Source organism: Cydia fagiglandana, chromosome 9 (genome assembly GCF_963556715.1).
Source record: "Cydia fagiglandana chromosome 9, ilCydFagi1.1, whole genome shotgun sequence".
Lineage (NCBI taxonomy): Eukaryota > Metazoa > Arthropoda > Insecta > Lepidoptera > Tortricidae > Cydia > Cydia fagiglandana.
In genome coordinates, this window is record NC_085940.1 from 3,602,481 (window position 1) to 3,619,554 (window position 17,074).

The following is a 17,074-nucleotide window of genomic DNA, read 5'->3' on the forward strand; positions in this document are numbered from 1 at the left end:
CTAACATGGATAATCTAACTCATTACGATCCTAATTTACCTTTAATTTTAAGTTGTGACGCATCAGAGACAGGCTTGGCTGCAGTAATTTCAAATAGAGACAGAAACGGAGTCGTAAAACCAATTGCTTATGCAAGTAAAAAACTGAATGAGACAGAGATTAAATATTCTACTATAGACAAGGAAGCTATGGCAGTAGTGTTTGGTGTGACAAAATTCTATAATTATACATATGGTAGGAGTTTTGAGTTAGAAACTGATAGTGCAGCTTTAGTACGCATTTTTGGCCCAACTAAAGCCATTCCTAAAATGGCGGCAAAAAGGTTGCAACATTATGCAATTTTTTTGTCAGCATTCAACTACAAAATTCGACACATTAAAACTGATAAAAATCCAGCAGATTTTTTATCACGGACCCCTATGCTAATTAATAAAAATCAAGATACTATGCATCCTATTTGTACCGATGCAGAGATAAGTAATATTTATTACATTCAAAATTGTGAAATTAATAACTTGGACTGGAAATCTATACAGGAGGCAACCAGAAAAGATGTAACATTAGCCAAAGTCATAAGATATACCATGGACGGATGGCCTGACTTAATGATGGACAAAGAATTGTCAACCTACGGTAATAAGAAAACTGAAATAAGTTTTGACAGAGGTTGCCTTTTCTGGGGTTATAGAATCATCATACCGGAGTCATTAAGACAGGCAATCTTAATTGAACTACATAAAAGTCATTTCGGTACTGTACGTATGAAGCAGCTGGCACGCTCTTACTTCTGGTGGCCAGACATAGATGCAGAAATAGAGAAAATCACAAATGATTGTCTTACTTGCCTTTCAGTTCGGAATAATCCCACTAAGGGGCACCAGAAGTCGTGGCCAGTGGCTCCATCTGTATGGTACCGCATTCATGCGGATTATTGTGGACCATTTTACAATAAAATGTACTTAGTGGTGGTTGACAGTTATAGTAAGTGGCCAGAAATTATAGAAATGAGCTCGATAACCTCATCTCGTACGATCGAAGTTTTCAATAGTCTTTTTGCACGTCATGGCTACCCTGTCCACTTGGTAACTGACAACGGGCCGTCCTTTACATCGGCTGAATTTAAAGATTTCTGTAAGCTGAAAGACATTAAACATACCTTTACTCCTCCATACCACCCTGCGACCAATGGAGCAGCAGAAAGATTGGTGGATATATTTAAAAAACATGTCTTAAAAATTAAAGAAAGCAGAGGAAATACAATCCAATCTGCAATTAACTTATTCCTTTTCGATTACAGAGTAACACCACATAGTACAACAGGAGTGACGCCTGCTTCGCTCATGTACAATAGAGATCTCCGGTCCCGGTTCGCTCTGCTACGACCGCCGCCGGTTACAGAAAGAGCTCAACATATGTTAGAAAAGCAGAGGGAACTGGCATCGGGGAGTAGAAACATAGAATTTGTGGTGGAAGAAAAGGTAATGGTTAGGGATTATAGGAAAAACAGACAACCTTGGATACAAGGAGTTATAGTGGAGGAATCGATTCCTAACACGACGTATATCATAGACGTGGAGGGGTGTAAATGGAAGCGACATGTTAATCAAATGTTAAATTGTAGCCTTAGTTTATTAGAATAAGATACTCGCAGGCCATCCTAGGATGTGCACGTATGTGTGATGCCAAGAGTAAACGTAGCAATAAGAATGTTATGTGAAAAGTTAACTACAACTATATAAAATAGGTTTTTATAGTTAGCGAAAGAAGTTGTAAACTTAAGTACAGTCATTTTAAGTTTATATTGTTTTAGGAATAAGTCTAGCGTAAGGTAAAATGTAACATTCCAGAGAACTGTTTAAAACTGGTGGGGGAGAGTGTGATATACTCGTGTATGTCAGCTTTAAGTGCCTATGGTCGCTCTTATCTGTGGGCTGTCTCGCTCTTCTCCAATATGGCGTCTTGATTGTAAGATCGATAAATTAGTGTTCCAATAAAGAATACAGCATTAATTAATTGCGTGTTATTCCAAGTTATCACAAGGTATCTTCTTCCTCGCCTTATCCCGGCATTCTGCCACGCCTCATGGGAGCCTGGGGTCCGCTTGACAACTAATCCCATGATTTGACGTAGGCACCAGTTTTACGAAAGCGACTGCCATCTGACCTTCCAACCCAGAGGGTAAACTAGGCCTTATTGGGATTAGTCCGGTTTCCTCACGATGTTTTCCTTCACCGAAAAGCGACTGGTAAATATCAAATGATATTTCGTACATAAGTTCCGAAAAACTCATTGGTACGAGCCGGGGTTTGAACCCGCGACCTCCAGATTGCAAGTCGCACGCTCTTACCGCTAGGCCACCAGCGCTTCACCGCGTTCAATACTTATTGCTTCCTAACTTACTGGCAATAAAAATATGACAAGTACATTACTTTCATATAGTAAGCTGCTCAATTTTCCTTCCTGTATGAAAGGAAAAGGGTGATGAAACAAATCACTATTGCCGTTCTCTTCCCTTTCTTTTTACGATATAAGGTTACATCATTTGCACACGTCACAAATACATAATAAAATAAACCGGGCAAGTGCGAGTCGGACTCGCGCGCGAAGGGTTCCGTACCATAATGCAAAAAAAGGTAAAAAAAAACGGTCAATCCTCCAAATACTGACCCCGCCCGACGTTGCTTAACTTCGGTTAAAAATCACGTTTGTTGTATGGGAGCCCCACTTAAATCTTTAAATCTTTTTTTCTGTTTTTAGTATTTGTTGTTATAGCGGCAACAGAAATACATCATCTGTGAGAATTTCAACTGTCTAGCTATCACGGTTCGTGAGATACAGCCTGGTGACAGACGGACGGACATCAGAGTCTTAGTAATAGGGCCCCGTTTTACCCTATGGGTACGGAACCCTAAAAAGTGCATTCGATATACTCGAGAGCTACATGTCACATCCATATTTGCCAGTAGTAAAGTAGGTATTTAATCTAGGTAAGTTTTAAGCAAGTATTTATATATGACATGATTTCCAAGTTGTCGATCTTTTACTTCCTACTTATACTAATTTACCTACACCTATAAATATTTTGTTAATAAATACCATTATATTGAGTGGCTAGCCATAAGCCGCGCGCGCGTGGCGCTGTCGCCACCTAGCGGCCATATCTGTCCTGCCGGCGTATTATGGATGGCTTTATCCATCTTTATCCACGTGTTAAAATAACTGTCACTTTTTAACACCGTGGGATAGAAAGTGACGGACACTCGTTTTATCACGCTGTCACGTAGACAAGAATGACCATCATATCCGTACTGATCGTAACAGACGCGTTTTGTTTGAGAGCGAGTCTTCTGTACCTAGTATACTGTACTATTATTTATTCTGTGATCCTAGTTAAGTCGACACCAAGGAAAGTCTGCAGCGGATTTGATAGCCCACGCAGTGTCATAATTTCATAGAAGTTTGACGTTTAGTGCGAGTGCGCGTTCAGATATTTTTGAGCACCTTTGTCGCTCCGATCTGATGCAGGGCTTCTGTATAACTATAACAAGCCAAACATGTCAATGAACGCAATGTCTCGTATGTCGTAACACACATTTACCATCGCTTTGTCACTGAAGAAAGTTGTATGTTAGGTTTAATCAGCCAGATCCATCAACGCTTTACGCAAGTAACGAGCATGTACAGTTGACGTCATAAATATGTTTACACTTTTGCACCTTACTCCTTTGTAATAAGGCAAAAAGTGTAAACATAACTATCTTTGACGTCGACTGCGAGTACCTACGTTTGAATTTTTAATATCGTTATGAAATAACGGCTGGGATGGGGTTTTCTATTGTGATGTGTGTGTCGTGTGTGGGTTCTCGAGCATTTATAAAAAGTTTTTAATAATAAACTAAGGTCGAAGAGAAAAGATTATAGGTAAGTACTTCATATTTCTCAATTTTAAAATACATACCTATAATACAAAATAGTGGCGAATAGATTACCGGTTGAGTATGTTAGAAAGGAAGGTATTAGCTGGTATTATCAAACCAAATAAACTTTATACGCCAAGCCCGAATCATGATTTTTACCGGTGTATATTGTGCTTCAAAGATGATGTATTCCGAGTACATAAAATCAAACAAGAAAAGTGCTCTAAGGGCCACTTGCGCCATTCGCTAACCCGGGAGTTAACCGGTTAAACCTGGAGCTACCATGGTTACCAGTGCAATTTGACACTGGATTACCGGTTTTACCGGTTAATCCCGGGTTAGTGGGATGGTGCAAGTGGCGCTAAGAGGGATAACTTCCGGCCTGTGGCCCATTTTATAAAGCTACAATTTACAAGCGGAAGTCTCTTTCTAACCCTATGTTTTAGAACGAGACTTCCGCTTGTAAATTGTAACTTCTAGCTTTATAAAATAGGCCACAGATTGTAATCTTAATTTTATACGTCAAAAATTTGACCTGGATACATATTATATTCTTTGCCTGGATACGATATGGATCGAATCAGCTGTCAGTGTCAATGACGTATCTCAAACAAAAACATCACCTTTGACACTGACAGATCCGATGCTTATCATATCTAGATCTAATTTTTGGCGTATATTAAAATTAGAATCAGGCCGTTTGCCTACCCTGGACCCTTGACAAACGTTTCCCTTTCTTACCGGGAAAAGTGCGGTCCCGGCCGGTGGAAGAATCTTCTAGCCGCCCAGACGTCAAAACGTGCCAAGTCAAATGCAATTTTGTTTTGTTAAAATAAAGATTCAAATTAGAATGGACGGGCGACCTTTTAATAGGCCTCTGGGCGGCTAGAGGTTACACTTTTGTTTACGGTTGTATTTACGCGCATACTTGCCCCTATTGTACTTATAATAAACAACTTGAAGTATATCCTAGGGCTTAAAACGACTGTCTTTATGGCTACGGAGCCATCAAGACAGTCGTGCAGTCGTTTCAGGCAAACAACAATCGAATAGTAAAAATAATTAGTCTAACTTTTTGAACGTCGATTTTATTATTTGGTTTTGATTGGCGTGTTCTATAAGCAATTGTGTCTCGGCTGTGTTGTTTAATCCATCGCCTAAATATGTACTTTGAAACCTAAATATTTTAGTAACTTTGTCTAAAGTGCCAACTTGAGCGAATGGGAGGCGATCGGGCGGTGAAAAGAGCGTTTGAGGGAAAACCGAGAGGACGCCGCCCGGTCGGCCGACCTAGGTATCGATGAGCGGATGTGGTGGACGCTGATCTGCGCGAGCTCCGGGTTGAAAACTGGCGCGAAACGGCACAGGACCGGGATCAGTGGCGAGCAGTCGTGTTGGAGGCCAAGACACACTTTGGGTCGCTGCACCAGAGGAGTAAGTAAGTAGTACGTAAGCTGTCTAAAGTGCCGCTCTCGACATTTTACTACGACCTTAAACTGAATCAAGTTTCTCCACTCTTGGTTTATTTATAAATCCATGCACCGCCGCAAGCTTGTTAATGCTTTGTTTGCTGTGTTTGGATTATTTTAATTACCGCAAATGGCATATATGGTCATTAAGATGTATAAATTCTCACGGTAATTAATAAAATGACTTCTCTTATTTAAATTCTCAGTAGGGCGAGGATTAAAAAGTATTATCTTATTTTTTACTGACAAGGAAGCAAAGTACAGTTCTGTAATTATCAGTATCACAAAGTTGAAAGATAGGCAAAGGTAGTGTCGCTAAGACAAAATTTTGATATAATTACACACCTATATTTCCTCACGTTTATACTGCAAAACGTAATTCAATACCAAAAAAATTAAGACAATGTTGCCACTGCAATAATTTGTTTGTATGATTGTAAACTCCTTTTGATAAATAATAACGCTAAGATAATTAATTCATTAGTAATTTTACTCCTACTATTTAAAAAAGTACTTTTATTTACTTATTTGTACATAAATACAAGACGCGATAGTAAAAAAAGGAACAACATTTCTTACTTTTTTTGGTCTTCAATTACGTTTTGCAGTTTAGGTACCATCACGCTCCGCAATTGTTGCGACATTTAGGGTCCTCGCTAAATTGGTTGTTCAGTACTTACCCTTTAGAATTTCCAATTCAGCAAGAACCCTAAATGGCATAACAATCCCGTGTGGTGACTGTACACGCGAGACACGTGTCTGCCCAATTTGAACTTTAAGATACGTCAATTAATAGATCTAGAGACGATAAACGATGGATCAGATATCATCATCATCATCTCAGCCTATATACGTCCCACTGCTGGGCACAGGCCTCCTCTCGAACGCGAGAGGGCTTGGGCTATAGTCCCCACGCTAGCCCGATGCGGATTGGGGACTTCACATACACCTTTGAATTTCTTCGCAGATGTATGCAGGTGACGATGTTTTCCTTCACCGAAAAGCGACTGGTAAATATCAAATGATATTTCGTACATAAGTTCCGAAAAACTCATTGGTACGAGCCGGGGTTTGAACCCGCGACCTCCGGATTGCAAGTCGCACGCTCTTACCGCTAGGCCACCAGCGCTCATCAGTGCGCGGATGCGGATCAGATATGTCAGTGTCAAATGTGACGTTTCTTCAAACGAAAACGTTACTTTTGACACTGACACATTTAATCCATATCTTTTCTACATCTATTAACTGACGTATCTTAAAGTTCGAATCAGGCCAACACATTATTCAAAACTCGATGGCCGAGCGGTAAATAGCTCAAACCCGCGAATAGGGCATTGGAAGTACTGGGGCCAAATTCGACATGTACAACTGTCATATTTCGCATCCACGTCAAATCAACAGTTGATTTTATTCCATACTGAGTGTTGATTCCATCAACGGTGGATAATATCATTTGGTACAACCAAAACTCAACTCTAAACTAAGGGTGGTTCGGTTTGGTTTGCTTGTCACCCTAACTGTGGATTGTTAATGTCAAATTTTGACATTTTACGTATTCGAGAACTTATGATTTTTCCCACATCAACGGGAGATCAACACGATACGTCAAACGTCGCTTGTCGAATAGGGGTCCTGGCTAACGGCAGAAATCACATGATTTGCACCAATAACAGTTAATGACCCTAGTAATCATAAGATAATTGATCAAGCAGATCAATTGACATGCGTAAACAGAGATCTTCACAGAGACAACTTTATCATCGGTTCGGGAAAAACTTAGCGTGGACAACTCGGTAGTACATTTATTAAACTGAGTATAAAATCTTTAAAGAAAATACTACACTAAGTATACTTAAGTAAAGTGTCATTTTATAGAACTTGCTAACTAACTATGTAAACAAACCGCCATATTGAAACTGTCAATAAATGATGATTTCAGTATGGCGGTTTGTTTACATATGTAGTTAGCAAGTTCCATAGAATGACACTTTAGTGTCAGTATACTTTTTTCCTTTCCGTTTTGAGCTAACTTCTTAAACTTTACAAGTCGATAAGAGTTTTTAGAATAGGTACATTGTTTGATATTTTCAGTAGTTCGTTGGCTAAAGTACATAAAACTAAGTTTACACTAACATAATATTACTCGTACAAAGAAGTAGTAAGCAATCGTGAAGTTGCCGCAGCAGGTGTTAAATCCATTAATCAAGTGTGCAAACATAATTTTTTAAGTGACATTTGGTCCCTAAATGTTGCTTTATAACTACGAGTAACGAATGTAGGTACCTACCTAATACTGGAGTCAGTTATGTAACGCTGCCATACATGACCCAAAAAATTTTTATTAAGCTATGAGCTTCATCACATCTGATATTTGAGTAATTCTAAGCATTTCTAGCGTGAAGTGGGGGGGAGGGTGGGGTACAAAGACGGCCGCCATCCGTCATCTTTAAAAAAAATCTACTGTGATCCTGGTGGGTACTAGGGCAAGTTTGGTATCATTTTCGTATAAACCAAAGACGTAGAATTCATTGCTGATATTTGTTTTTTCAATTTCATAGTAATTTTACAAGAAAAACGTAAAAAGGTGAAAAATTTGGTTGGAGATTTTTGCTACGCGGAGCCGAAACTACAAAAGATAGAAAGTTGAAATTTGCACACTAGATTACATTTATAAAGTGTACAAGAGATAAGAAGCGATTTTGAGAAATTCAACCCCTAAGGGGGTTAAAAAGGGGATGAAAGTTTGTATGGGGTTCAAGTTTTATTTTAAGCTAGGAATTTGAAACTTCGTAAAACGATATATTATTAAAATACAAGAAAACTAATTTCAGCGTTTTTGAAAATTCATCCCCTAAGGTGGTGAAAAAGGAGTTGAAAGTTTGTATGGATATCAAAAAAATTTTCGAACGCGGGACTTGAATCTTTGTATTTGGGGATATTATTAAAAGACAGGAAAAGTAATTTCAGCGTTTTGTAAAATTCATCCCCTAACAGGGTTAAAAAGGGGTTGAAAGTTTGAATCCATTACAAATCCGAGTAGACACACATTTCTTATTGGCTCCCAGGCTTGAAATGCTTAGAATTACTCAAGGAACATATGTGATGAAGCTCATAGCTTAATAAAAAATTTTTGGGTCAACTTTATAACTGCTTCCGCTATAATGGTGATCAAATTAAATAAAGAAATTCATTGAAATTCAGCTCATGGTTTGAGATTTCATACCATTATGTCGACCAGTCTGGCCTAGTGGGTAGTGACCCTGCCTGCGAAGCCGATGGTCCTGGGTTCGAATCCCAGTAAGGGCATTTATTTGTGTGATGAACACAGATATTTGTTCCTGAGTCATGGTTGTTTTCTATGTATTTAATTACAATATTTATATATTATATATATCGTTGTCTGAGTACCCACAACACAAGCCTTCTTGAGCTTACGTGGAACTTAGTCAATCTGTGTAAGAATGTCCAATAATATTTATCTATTTTATTTATTTATCTATTTATAATAGGTACGTAAAACGCCGTTTAGGTACATAAAATAGTTCTTAGGGTATGTACAAAATTATCTGTATTTACAATTATTTTTTTAATTGCAGAAGTTAAAAACTCCATGCATAACGTAGATTAAGGAAATATCATGCACCCGTATTTAATTGCAGACAATTAAAAAACCGGCATCAAACTTTACTTCTGAGACTCAAACAGACGCAAAATAAAACAAAAGCCAGATAGATACACCCTTTTGTGTTAGGCTGGTAAACATACTGTGGCCTTCACGAATACTTTGTGTTACTGTCATGTAGGAAATTGATCTAATCGATCAATTAAGCAGTTGTCTTCATAATAGTTTTGTAACCGGCGATGAACTTGGCCATCGATTTCAATAACTTCCATTATACAGTGTGTATTCTGTAACAGGAGCAATAAATTAAACTGTAGACTGTACGCCTCAAACTGACCAACACTTGTTCAGCAACTTTTGAAAATAACTCATGGTTTGATTTTTATTACACTTTAAAGTCTATTCTAAGACGCAATGTATTGCAAATTTTGTCATGTTTACAGCGTGACAAGCAACGTCAAACACACTGATGTCAACGTACATTGAAGGCAATATTTATTTTGTATGAAAAAAAGGAAGTCTGAAGGATGCATAATTTTTAAAAGTTGCTGAACAATTGTTGGTCAGTTTGAGGAGTACAGCTTTTAGTTTAATTTATTGCTCCTGTTACAGGAAGCACCCTGTATAGGAACGGGGAGTCGGTATGTTAACTAGCTTGTAGCGATTAGCATAATGAATACATCTGATTGTGTTGTTGATACAAGAAACCGGGTTTATTAAGTTCCTAGATTATTCTAAAGCCCCCAAATGAATATCTCCAGAATAACTATGATAGCCAGAGATAGCAGTGAAGTAAAAATAGAAAGTAACCAACTCAACATTTAGATTGCACTGAATGATTATTCTTCTCACTTTATGGTCTCATCGGAAGATCAGCGCTGGAAACCACCAGCAACATGCTGAGATGAGGCCATTTCGTGGCACTTTAATATTCTGTTTTCTTTTATATCATGCAATGTCTCGTTTGTTTGTGCTTCTAATTCTAAATAATCTTACCTTCGGCGTAATTGGCGGGCAGCAATTTTAGGAACACGTCGCCGCGACTGCCCCACGGTCGATGACGCACGTTGTTGCACTCGCCCGACGCAATGCGTTACTTGCTCAGGACTTGTCGTGCTGAATATCGTAGAATAAAACACTCACCGTCGGCGTAATTGGCGGGCAGCAGTCGGAGGAACACGTCCCCGCGCCTGCCCCATTAGCTCAATAGTGGGACCGGATTTTTGCACTATAAGTTTTGATAATTCTAAAGTTGAAAAAGTGATACTTATCTGATATGGGACATATTTTTAAGCATATTTGCAATATATGATGAAAAGTTAGAACGAGCGTTAGATATAAATTAGGTATTTATATATTTTTAGTAATGATTTTTTAATATTGAATTAAAGTGCAATGTTTAAGTTCCATTGTTTATAATATGTATGACGCTTTATAATGTAAAATTATTAGAATTTTTTTTAACGTGCTTCTTAGTCAAACTACAAATTAGCTTATTATTTTGTCGATATTGAATTAAAGTTTAATAAATCCACAACAACATATCTCATTTTTTAAGTTAATAGGCACGCTAAAAAGCTAGAAGAATAAGATATATGCTCTAGAATTAATATGCGTTTTTTGTCCTATAAGATCTAATATTGAATTAGAGTTTGTAAAAATAAGTCTATTACTATAAAATAATATACGCAGCCATATTATGGAAAGTAAGAAATTTCTGCGTGTAGCTTGCATTGTAATAGTAAAATCTAGTTGAAAAGGCGCGAAATTTATACATACGCCGCGCTGGTCCGTCAGTCGCCGGCGCGGCGCTCGAGAGCCTATCATAGCCTACCTATACTTCGCCCCTCGCCCCACCTCCCGCTCAGTAACACTGTCTGTCTTTTCTTATCATTTATTTGTTTGTTTACCGTGCACATATATAAATTAGATGCGGAATTAGATTACGTGAAATTAAAATATCTTATTACGTAAAAATACCTACAGCTGGTCAATCAGATCTTGGCAGTAGAAAGAGGCGGCAAATTTGAAAAAAGTAGGCGCGAAGGGATATCGTCCCATAGAAAATTTATGTCTCGCGCCTTTTTTTTGTGACAAGATTTGCTTGACTATATTTCATTATCTTGACTAATATTGTAATAAAAATGTACAAGATATTCACAACTATTTTTTACTATACATAGTTTGTCAAAGGAATGTCTCATTTCAAAAATAGACAGAGAGAATCATCATACTATCTTTGACTTACACTAGTACTAGCACCCAAAAGAAAAGGATGAATATAGTTTTTTGTTTTTATTTACTGACAAATGGTTTGACCAACTATACCTATTTCTGGTTCCTATTGTCATGTCCTGTCCTATTCAAGGTCAATATCATAATATGTATATTATAAACCAACTGCTCATTATTACACGGTATACATCTTGAATATACAATAAGGTAAGAGAGGCCACTTACCTTATTGTATATTCCGTGTGGGCCGTATATGCCTATATACAGCCCACCTTAAATTAAAATGGTTTTTTTAATAAACAGGATATGAAGTATGAAAAACTCACTCAAATAGGTTTCTCATTTCTTTAAGTTTCTTCATTAAACCAAAATAGTTATAAAAATATTACGATACTCTTGGAAAATATACCTTAAAAGTCCTATTATGGGCCTTATTGAACACTAGCAGTGTATTACTTAATCCCGCAAAAAATAATCATTTCGACAGTAGGTAATAACAGATTTTATTGTTTTTAACTTAAGAGTTATACATATACAAATAACAATATTTGATACTTCATAACAGGAGGATTTATTTATAATAAGTGAAAATAATTATTTTGGGCCTTAATAACTAAAGATATAAAAATTGTCTAGTTTACGCGAAAATAGTAGGTAACTAAACATAAATCTTTATTAGTTACAGTAGTATCATCTTTTAACATCTAGGGGCACGGCAGTGCCCCTGCCAAGACGAGCAAAGCGCAAGGGCACTATCTACCTTTTCTCGAAGCGCTTCGTCGTTTTTTGGAAACCTCATAACTTGGGGTTGGATTATACCAGATAAACAAAGTTCTCGGACTTATTAAGCATATCAATTGCATAGCTCTTATACTTTAGATTTGATTCATATCTAAAAACTTCGATTTCGTCACTGACTCACTCACTTGATGATCATCAATACCGGGTACTTCCTGAAGTCCTCTAAGAAGCTGAAATTTGGAATGTAAGATAGTTTTAGTACACAAACAACAAATAAATTCAAAAACTTGAAATTTTTTATCCCTAAGGGGATGAAGAGGGGGTTTAATTTTGTATGGGGAATCAATAATCGCTGAACCGATTTAGTTGAAATTTGGTATGTAGATAGGTATTGTTATGGTATGGGGAAGGATATAGAATAGATTTCAACCTCAAAGTTTACCCTTACGGGTGAAGGCAGATTTCAACTCCAAAGTTTACCCTTACGGGGTGAAGGGTTTATATGGGGAATCAGTAAGAAGTACATTGTGTAACAGATGCCCCCAGATACTTATTTCAGGATTTTTAATAGTAAATCACCCCCAACCCTTTAAATTAGGGCATGGAAGATTGTCATAAGCAACTTACAAAAAGAAGTGAAATCCCACCAAAAACATTTTGTTGTAAAATGTTGCCCAAACGAAACCATAAGGCTCGCACTGTCAAAAAGTTATCAGATCTCTTGTCAAGCTTCTAACTCTACAAGCCCTCTAACTTTACTAGCTCTACACCAAAAGTATGTGGCTTGGCCGTTTCGATTCTACAAGAACTACTGTAAGTATAATACATAAAATAAATTAATTAAAAACACGACTGCTGCATTTTAAATCGAACTGAAAAGCTAAAAATAATGTTAATTTGTTAGTCACATAATTTTATGAATCTAAATTGGAATGTAAATATACACTCACGGTCATTCACAGTAAGTACAAAGGGCTATGCACATTAATGACCGTGACTGTAGGTATACGTGTACATTTAATTTCAATTACAGTCGGGGGACCTTGAAGAAGGACCAAATAAAAAAGAAGGAATTTCGATAGCTAAAAGTGGAAAATAATCAATAAACCAGGCAGTCGACTGTATGCAACGGATTTTATTAGCGAACTGATATACAAAAATATAAACAGTCAAAATAACATTAGAATTTAAATATGGAATTAAAAAAGAACTTAAGACTAGACATAGATAGTAGTGTAAACGTATCAAAAACTATTTACATAAATACACCCTTAACATCCCACCCCCTTGTGTGCGAAAGATATGGTAAGCGTACAGCATGTCACGTACGTCAGGCTACGCCCGACTCTTTCAGTATGAGGGTGCCGAAGGCGCCCGCTTTTGGAACGCATACAGCGCGCCACGTTCGTCAGGCTGCTTTGAGTATGAGGACGCCGACGGCGCCCGGGTTTGGTAAAAGTGACATTCCATTTCCAACTGCAGCTGCAATACTGTTCATTTTCTATGGAAATTGACAATGACAGCGACGCGTTTCCATAGTAAAATGAACAGTATTGCAGCTGCAGTTGGAAATGGAATGTCACTCTAAGCGTACAGCGCGCCACCTACGTCGGGCTACACCCGACGCTTTGAGTATGAGGGCGCCGAAGGCGCCCGGCTTTGGTAAGCGTAAAACGTGTCACAACGTCGGGCTACGCCCGACTCTTTTAGTATGAGAAGGTCGAAGGCGCCTGGTTTTGGACCACGTGCAGCGCGCCACGTATGTCGTGCTATGCCCGACTCATTTAGTATTATTCAAACCCTATCGCTTAAATCGAAGTTCACACGTTTAGATTTCAATAGGGCGATTTAGTTCCTAAAATTACTTAATAAAAATATACCTATACAAGTCATATGGATGATTTGTATATATTTTTATGATCAGCGGTAAATACCCTTTTATTTGATAGCTCACTAAATAAGATAGAAGAATTTATTTTTCTTAGCACATTTTGTAAATCCTTATTTAACCAAAATAAGATTTAAGCGCGTATGTTGCATATATATTTTAAATCGCCTTTCAAAGCTCTTCATTTTGAGACCCCACTCGATAGGTTTGCAAGATTTTTTTTTCTAACCGCCACGCAATATTGTGTATTACGTCCGCCATATTATTTTTATAATGACGTCATATAGCCTATGTCACCCGAGATGACGTAAGGATTCTAATGACATATCATACATCTAAATCGGTTAAGGCATTCAGAAGTTATGGTGGAATAAAGAAACTCACATACATACAAACATGAACGCTGAACACAATACACTCTTTTTGTTTGGGGGTGCAGTAGTTACGGAGCAAATAGGCTGTGACAGACGGACAGCCAGACTCACGAGTGATCCTATAAGGGTTCAGTATTTTTCCTTTTGAGGTACGGAACCCTAAAAATAATGAATTTAATAAATTTTTCACCTTATGCCCATGTGGCGGTAGCGAAACAGCCAAGCCACATATTTTGACTAAGGTGTAGAGTTAGTGAAGTTAGGGCTTGTAGAGTTTGAAGCTTGGCTCGACAAGAGATCTGACAACTTTTTGACAGTGCGAGTCTTATGGTTTCGTCTTAGCAACAATTTACATGAAAATGTGTTTGGTGGGATAATTTTTTACAGTATAAATATTTATTCGTAACAAATAAGTATTATCTTTTAACATAATTTTTACATTAAAACACTCCCTTTGGCCGTGTTTTAAAATTCGTCACTCGTTGCAAAATATCTATTTTTCGCACTTCTATCGTAAATACCTACCTATGTATTAACAAAAAATGTCACTTGTAAATAGTTACTGCCTTTAAAAAGTATAAGTGCCTCAATGTTATTAGACTTTTTGATTCTTTAAAACGTCTTTAGGTCAATAAAGGAAGTGAAAAAATATCAGAGTTAGACCAAGAAAAGTCTGCAGCAATTTTGACAGCCCACGCAGTGCAAGTGTTATTTATAAGTCATAATTTCATAGAAGTTTCTTCAAATCGACCTTATTAATAAGAGATTAAAAATATTCAAAATTATCTTAAAATATTTTAATCTAATATTTCATCTCATACGTTCAATAAGGCCCGGGACTGGACCTTTTTACCTGCACTGACAGTGGGCCTTCTTAGCAACAAGTACAAATTCAGAATAATTGGGAATAATAGGGAGCAACTGTTATTTTTGAATGCTGGGCCTTGTTACCCGCCGGGCCTCATATGCCTGCACTTCACCTACCTTATTTGTTTTACAAGGGGAAAAGTTGTTGATTAACCGCTCGTGCTAATATTGATACCCAAACAAGCGAAACATTTTTTTTTATTAAATAGGAGGCAAACGAGCAGACGGATCACCTGGTGGTTAGCGATTACCGCCGCCCATGGACACCCGCAACACTAGAAGGGTTGCAAGCGCGTTGCCGACCTTTAAGATGGGGGTCTTTTAAGGTTTGAAGGTCGTATCGGACAGTTCATTCCACAGTTTGGCTGTGCGAGGCAGGAAGTACATTCACAAATTCAAACATTCTAAAATTGAAGCACGAGCGTAGCGAGTGGTTCGTAAAATTGAACCTTGAACGTAGTGAAGGTTTTGAGGGCCGAAGGTTAAATAAAATTTTCATCACATCAGCTCGTAAAGGCCCTCTTGATTGTTCGAAACGGATAAGAAAAGTGGCATTTAATTTGATGCAAATTTTGAGTTGTTTCCGTAGGTAAATTGGATCAGTTGGTTGGTAATATTGACTTTAAAATGATAAATATTGAATAACGTTAGTTTGAAATTGATTTTATGATAAAGTAAATATTATCGGAGATGATCGCTCTTAAAAAATATATGTCGCTAGTCATTTATAACCTAAAAGCGCCAAATTACGCAAAATTATATTGAAATGACACCTGTGTATTGAATTTGAAGAATACTTTAACAAGGGTAGTTATCTGTATGACAATGCACCTAAAATAATTTTCAAATATATCTATTATTTCTATACTTAACACGATAACGAATTCTACGTAAACGAAACCGCGGGCAATCCCTAGTACATATAGAAATAAATAAGGGAAGGTAAGTTTCCATTAGTGTACTGTGTAAAATAACTATTTACCATTGATAATAATTTTATAAACGCTTTGCGTATTTTTAAGGGCACCGCGCTAACCGCTAGCCCGCGACCGTCGATCGCTGCCTCCTGCCCCGGCGCACAGCGCGGCGCGCGAAAACGCCGCGCGTTTGAAATGTAACTTAATATAAGCTCGGAATGCATACTTACGTATCAGTATTTAGTGTCGCCGTGATTTTATATTTCTAATCTTTTGTGTGAGAAGTAAGATCTTTATTATGACCGTGTAATATTAACTCTACAAACTTTAATTCAATATTGGCTATACTGCTTAACCAGAAATCAATATCTAGACAAGCACATTGTCTACATTTCTAACTTTTTACATGTATACTAAGTTGATAGGTAATATCGTAATTTTGCAATATCAGCTACTCTAATTCTGTATTTACATAATAATTCGTGTTTTTACGTTCACCAGAAAGCAGCTGTTCCAGATTTCTAAAAACCGAATATTGTGAATAAATTAAAGTGTTATTGAATATGTTAAAGTTTTTTGTAACTTTAATTTTATATTTACATAGTTATTTAGCAAAAATTGAAATATTTAAATATGGCCGAACGCTCCACCTAAAATTTTCTAACTTTTTACATGAATGTTAGTTAACATGCTTACAATAACATATCAAAAAAGAAAAAACTTTAATGTTATCAAAACCCATTTTTGTTCCACCGCTGGTCTACATGGTCGGTGACGCACGTTGTTTCATTCGCCAGATGCACTGCGGTATTTGCTTGGCGGACACGGCGTGCTGACTAACGTAGAATAAAACACTCACCGTCGGCGTAATTGGCCGGCAGCAATCTCAGGAACACATCGCCGCGCCTGCCCCACGGTCGGTGACGCACGTTGTTACACTCGCCAGAGGCGCTGCGGTACTCGCTCGGCGGACACGGCGTGCTGACTATCGTAGAATAAAACACTCACCGTCAGCGTAATTGGCGGGCAGCAATCTTAGGAACA

General features: G+C 37.6%; 2 protein-coding genes across 2 annotated transcripts in view; both read right to left on the reverse strand.

The window, feature by feature from the left end:
- Window positions 1–17,074, reverse strand: part of LOC134667159 (uncharacterized) — a 287,834-nt gene that overhangs the window by 122,886 nt on the left and 147,874 nt on the right. The gene's annotated exons all lie outside the window — the stretch shown is intronic.
- LOC134667146 (heme peroxidase 2) overlaps window positions 1–17,074 on the reverse strand; it is a 109,540-nt gene that overhangs the window by 53,672 nt on the left and 38,794 nt on the right. The gene's annotated exons all lie outside the window — the stretch shown is intronic.